Source organism: Mya arenaria, chromosome 2 (genome assembly GCF_026914265.1).
Source record: "Mya arenaria isolate MELC-2E11 chromosome 2, ASM2691426v1".
In the NCBI taxonomy this organism is placed as follows: Eukaryota; Metazoa; Mollusca; class Bivalvia; order Myida; family Myidae; genus Mya; species Mya arenaria.
The window spans coordinates 14,061,567-14,068,600 of record NC_069123.1 but is presented as its reverse complement, the minus strand read 5'-3'; the positions used below and the strand labels follow the sequence as shown (position 1 = coordinate 14,068,600).

General features: G+C 36.1%; 1 long non-coding RNA gene across 1 annotated transcript; it reads left to right on the top strand.

Moving 5' to 3' along the window:
• The first annotated feature begins 858 nt into the window (after positions 1 to 858).
• LOC128245125 (uncharacterized) lies at positions 859 to 3,115 on the top strand. Its single transcript, XR_008263061.1, has 2 exons — positions 859 to 1,075; positions 2,237 to 3,115. It is a non-coding gene; the product is annotated as an uncharacterized LOC128245125 (long non-coding RNA).
• The last annotated feature ends 3,919 nt before the right edge of the window (positions 3,116 to 7,034 follow it).

Here is a 7,034-nt window from a genome sequence, read left to right as displayed (position 1 = left end):
AAATAAAGGAATGAATGAATGAATAAAGGAATGAATAAAGGAATGAATGAATGAATGAATGAGTGAGTGAGTGAGTGAGTGAGTGAGTGAGTGAGTGAGTGAGTGAGTGAGTGAGTGAGTGAGTGAGTGAGTGAGTGAGTGAGTGAGTGAGTGAGTGAGTGAGTGAGTGAGTGAGTGAGTGAGTGAGTGAGTGAGTGAGTGAGTGAGTGAGTGAGTGAGTGAGTGAGTGAGTGAGTGAGTGAGTGAGTGAGTGAATGAATGAACGAATGAATAAAGGAATGAAGAAAGGAATGAATGAATGAATGAATGAATGAATAAAGGAATGAAGAAAGGAATGAATGAATAAATGAATGAATGAATGAATAAAGGAAAGAAGATAGGAATGAATGAATGAATGAATGAATGAATGAATGAATGAATGAATGAATGCATGAATGAATGCATGAATGAATGAATGAATGAAGGAAGGAAGGAAGGAAGGAAGGAAGGAAGGAAGGAAGGAAGGAAGGAAGGAAGGAAGGAAGGAAGGAAGGAAGGAAGGAAGGAAGGAAGGAAGGAAGGAAGGAAGGAAGGAAGGAAGGAAGGAAGGAAGGAAGGAAGGAAGGAAGGAAGGAAGGAAGGAAGGAAGGAAGGAAGGAAGGAAGGAAGGAAGGAAGGAAGGAAGGAAGGAAGGAAGGAAGGAATGAATGAATGAATGAAGGAATGAAGGAAGGAAGGAAGGAAGGAAGGAAGGAAGGAAGGAAGGAAGGAAGGAAGGAAATGAAGGAAGGAAGGAAATCATGTGTACTTTGAATGATTTGTAGAGACTGTAGACTGTATCTAATAATAGCACATTGCTATGATAAAGCAGTAATACTCCAAAGTATAATCAGGAATTTCTTAATAAACGATTTAACAACTCAACAGCAAGCATACCACGAATACTGCACGTTCTCGTAAATGCAAGTGCCCTTTCATGCTGGGATATATAAATACAGCTGGTGATGCAATAGCAGTTGTAACATGTGCACCGCTTAAGTGATGACCGTTTATATATCAGTGTGGTTGAAACATACGAGGACTGTGGTTACAAGTGGTTAGTAATATTATTTAGCTTTTTATTCCTTTCTATTTTTTTCTTATTCAAGTTGGTTAGATTTGTGTAGGAATTGCAGCTGAACTGGACAAAGATATATTTATTTGATGAACTTATTGAGTTATTGCATTCATTTGTGTACGTAATATATTAATTTAAGAGAATGTATATATTTCCTTATCAATGTAATGTAACGATTCTGAGGCCCTAACGTTTAAAAACAGATGCATTACTGGTATAATTTTCTATTAAATACTATATTGTGCATCGATGATATGATGGAAAATAATGTCTGAGAATTACTCGCTATCGAGTATATCTTAATCACAGGAGATATACTAGTAAGCGAGTAATCAGACAGACAGACAGACGGACAGTCGGACAGGACAGACGGAGAGACAGACAGACAGACAGACAGACGGAAAGACGGACGGACGGACGGACGGACAAACAGACACAGACAAGACAGACAGACAGACAGACACAGAGACAAAACGTTTATTCTGCACATTGTACATCACCAGCAACACATTATATTTTTATGAAGTATGTCAACGTGTATGTGCATTGTAGAAAACCTAATAAATATATACATGCAAAAAAACAAAACACAAAATAACACAGAAATAACAACAAACGAAACACAAACATGAAGGTATAAATCGGTTCGTCATCTGTTTAACAATCTCTATCAATTATAATGTGAACTAGTTTTGTAAAAATAATCAGATATTACCAATATTCGGTCTTTTTTATAAAAGACTCTTAAGCAAATGAACACTTTTAATAGTTCCAATTTATTTATTGTTTCTTCGCTCACGATATTTGAAAAATTCAAAAAGAAGTCGAGATTTTGTTCATGTTAGTGACTTCGATATCAATTGACTGAAATAAAATTCAAAATGCTAATTAATCTTGCGCCTTTCCGCCCAGACATAATAAAAATATGTCAAACTTCTTAAATATTTCAATATTTAATATGTAATGTAATTATCATCTTTCATATTGCATGACGCTGAATAAAACATAAGACCCTACATAATTGATTTCAAATGCATAACATCACATTAAATACTGCAATCAGACATTGCATTCCTTCATCAAACGAAAGTTGAGCATTTGTATGTGAAGGTATGTGAATCATTTGAATACATATTTCAGATTTGGAGACTTGCTACAACAGCGATAATGTGGCTGGTTCAGTTATCCACGGATTATTTTCTCTTGTTAATCACTCTACCAGCGTGGATGGCACAAGAAAGTTTCGGCTACATAATGGATTCCCGACCCCAACAGACATTTCCGTTTCCGGTTATCGGACAAATGTATCCTACGGGAAAGCATCTAAATCCTAAGAAATTATTCAGACGTCTTGGAAATAGTTTTGATCCAGAATGGATGTCTGTGACAGATCCAAGCGAAAATAAGTTGTTCCAAAACTCGTCTGTTCACGAATCTCATCCAAATGATTTGTACGCATACTCCATGACACGAGCAAAAGTTTCCGATATTTTGCGGGATAAATATAACCTTGGAGTCAATATCGAATCTTTGGACGTGATTGTTAATTTTTTGCACGAGCTTTCCACGTGTCACGTGAAATACATTTGGGAAGATTTAGGGCAGTTGTTTTGGCCTCGTTTTGTGAAAAAAGGTTCATGTGATTCTTCTGGTCCCTGTTCGTGGCCCCCAGGCATGAGATGCCAAAAAGGTAAAGCTAAGGAACTCAAATTTTTAAGGTGGATCTGCAAAAAAGGTCGACGAAAAAGCGTGGGACGAAAAGAGAAAGTAAATTTCACCAACAAACGACACAACCGGAAAACAAAGCACGTGAGACTCGGTGATAAGGTAAAATGTAAGTGGAGAAAAATTCCGTACGAAATAATAACGTCTTGTGTTTGCAAGTGCGATTAGACCATAGATGTTTGAAAGTTGCTCAGATGAAAAAGCAGACAACCGAAAACATCTTTTTTGTGTATGTTGATCTTTGTATTGTTTTGTTTAACTAGTCTGTTTAATCATTTATAAATATAAGTCTTGTTATGTGTTATACACAACCAAACTTGAAATAATGTCTAAATAAGTCTAAAGTTTTTGATACCGTTTTGTTTTGATAAAAACGTTTAAACATGTCATCAAGATTTATTGCAGCGAAGACGGGATAGTATGACCGCCTAACATCTTTATTTTTAGGTTGTGTTCATGGTTGTCATTTTACGTATCAATGATGTGTTGCTATGAGTATAAAGAGATTCAAATGCAACGATATTTCCGGCCAGGTACACCTCGCTTGAAGAAATGATAAGTTACACACTAAAAAGAAAGTGTTTATTTTTAAGGTAATCCACCCACAATCAAGAGCTGTCATAGGACAGCGCGCTCGACTATACGCTTTTTTGTCTTAAAATGAATAAACTAATGATGTAAATGTGACTGTCAAAAGCAATAAAAAAAGTAAAATTCAAAATTAACAAGACACGCCCTTGTGCGACAAAACAAGGTTTTCAATGATGAAGAACTTCACCCTTTGTTGAGGTATTCAGTTCCATTTTCTTTCTATATTTAGTAACAGTGACCTTGACCCTTCGGCCCACAATCCAATTGAAGTCCTCCATAAACTATTCCTATATATCGAGTGTGGTCATGATATGTCAACCCTAACCAAGTTATTTAGTACAAAACGATTATCTATCAGTGACCTTGACCCTGGAGGCCCCAAAAGCAATTCCATGAAAAGTATCTATACGTTCTTCCTCCATACAAAGTTTGGTCGCTATATATCAAACCTAACTTAAAGTATTCGATGCCATAGTTGAGCTCGATGCCGCCCTCCCACAGACTTTGAGAAAAAAACTGGTTAAACATGTAATGATGGGTGTTTCAGTAGCAATATAGAAAAAAACGTCAAACAACTCAACTAAGGACCTAAAGTCGTATTAACGGTTAATACAGAGTTAGGTGACATAATTGTTAAAAGGTCGTCAAAATAAGTGTGTGACTGGTGAAGTCATTGAATGAAGGGAATACTCTGTATGAATAAAAATCCCATATGTAGTTTTACAATAAGTACCAGGGCCTAAAATATTAAAAATTGGTGTCTGGTAACCCATAAAACTTTTATAATTTGAAAGGGAAGAGCTTGATGATAAAACAGTATTCAGTTTTTGTTTTGCCTTTTGTTTTCTAAAATCGGCCGTGAAATTTCACCCATCTGCAATCAAAGGGCTTTCAATAAAAAACAGCGTGTCTGTAATGGTATACTCAGTATTTTTTTCAAATCTCTACGAATAAAACCCTTTCAAATGATACCAATATATGCGGCCACGTAGCATCCAATCTACACGTGTTTGTGCATTGGATCCCTTAAAAAAATATGTAATTTTGATGTTCAAGGTCGTGGCCGGAAGTATGTCCATTCCCTTAAAATGAGGACAATATACATGTAAGTACAAGTTGGTGCAGAAGTTGATAATAAATGACCAAAGTCACCTTGCTATACCTGTGCGTATTATCTCCGGCAAAATGAGAATCATGTTTCATTAGATAGACCATGATGATTTTTAGTTATGGCCTAGGTTTATGTTTTTGCATGAGGACACCAAGATAATTGCCCGACATTTTTGTGTAAGAAAAAACAAATGTGCTGAATATGTGTAAAGATAGGCTAATGTTGATGTTTAACAAAAAAAGCAATAAAATAAAGGCCATATATTTATGGATGGTTATAAGACACTTTGTCTGCACTCCGTCTCACTCATGCTGGAAAAATCATTTCGCGGTTCAACATATCAAGAACCTAATGGCTTGGCCAAAAAAGCTACCGCGCGACCTTGGATGGAGCCAAATCAGCGATAACATGTGTTATAAGTGGGAACGATAGTACGATGGACGACAATTATTAATAGAAGGTTTGAACTTATCATACAAGTATATGTTAGCTTTGACGATCTACAGAAAATGAAGCGGGCGAGGAAAGGCTGATATACAAATACTGCAAGTCCATGGATCGATATATTGTTGAGATTTATGTTGTCGAGAGATGTCTACAAAATTTGAAGGGGGATAAAAAATACCTGCACCCAGTTGTTCAAAAGTATTTTTTAATACAGGATGGCTTATTAAACACGTGTTTGACTCCATAGTTTTAATAAGTTTCCAACTTATGATGAACACCGCTTTAATTGACATTCAGGTGTAGAAATTAAATAACACTCGTCCAATTACTTTAACGCTACTTCCGCGATTCGAATATGACGCCCGTCGGGAGAGGTTATTTGTTACATTGACATTGATGTGTATACAAATCTTGGTTTGAATACTATACTCAAGATCTTTCAAAGTTTTTGAATGGAAACAAACGTACCAGATTGTTTTGTAGTAAAGGTCACCATGACATTTTACCATCCATAGGGGTCATCTATTGATCATGACAAATGAGCATTCCAGTTTGAAGCTTATACCACGTCGTTCAAAAGTATTTTATCCGAAACGAAAATGCCAGTATTATTTCATAAAACTTTACCATAAACTCTGTCATTTGACCCAAAAATAAACTGTGGTCATCTACTAACAATGGCCAATGTTCATACCAAGTTTGAACAACAGTTATTAATCAGATACGAAAATGTGACACCTTCGACCACTTATCCCATTTCGACTGTCAGCTTCGCAAGTGACTCACAAATCACATCGGTAGGGATGTGCAGGTAGGACGCCACATTAAAAGGAAGCAGCCAAGGTACGTTAGATAACATACCATATAATGTGTTATCAGTATAAATGCCGTTTAATTAACCGCAATGTTGACCAGGAAGTATACAGTATAAATTGTGAAGGCAAAACATAGTTGAATGGTAAAAAAACAGAACTTATGCCAAAGTGCGTTGCGGTTGACGATATGACACCATGGTATGAATGTGTACGTCTGCAACACTCTCAAAATCTTTAAAACCAAAAGATAAACGCACTTTAGTGTTCAACATGAAAGATTGGTTGATACTTACGTTCGTTTCAATAAAGCGCAATTTCATTTGATCGTAATAATTAAAAAAACATCTTTAATACGTGTACATATACACTGGCTAATGTACCTATAAATTGGGGCTATAATTCTGGCACCAGTACATGGGAACATAAATTTGAGATAACACTGTTACCATGGCAAAATGTATGTATGGAATGATGCTTATAACGTATATTAGAGGCCACTGCTACTTCAACAACAACTGCTGCTGCTGTCTACATCTTCTACTGCTGCATACTGCTACTGTTACTTCATCTTCTACTGCTGCTACTGCTGCTAATGTCTACTGTTGCTTCTACTTTTGTTACTTCTACTACTACCACCACCACAACAACCACTACTGCCACTTGCTCAGCAGCTGCTGCTGTTATTGTTGTACACTAACATAAATTTTCGCTAAACGACAGTAATTATTTAAATCAACATCATGATAATATTTAGATATGAATCAAGAATAAAGACAGTTTTCGTACGTGCTGTTAGACTGATAAGTCATTTGATGTGACATTTTATGAATGGCATGACATATAGGATTAGGAAGAGTGCGATCTTACATGGGCGCGCACTAGAATATGGACGATGTACGTGATCCAGTCCACATAGTACAATGCAGCTCAAGACTACATCATTTTAAGGAGTGGGTTTTTTTTAATTTTCCTTATTAATTACTTATACTAATTATACCAGAACATAATAACTTAAGAAATGTTTTAACTATCTTTGACACTGACCTTGAATTTCTCACTTTTATTTCTGTTCACCAAGAATACAATTGCCAATGAGCCCAGGAATGCCAACGTTACAATGCAAACTAATAGTGTGGGTGTGAAAGCCGTTATTTTCCGAAACTACACAATGTAATGTATTTTGTTTAATATCTAGATACCAACTCAAACGGTCTGTTGTATAAGCATTAACAATGTATACTTTGTAAGC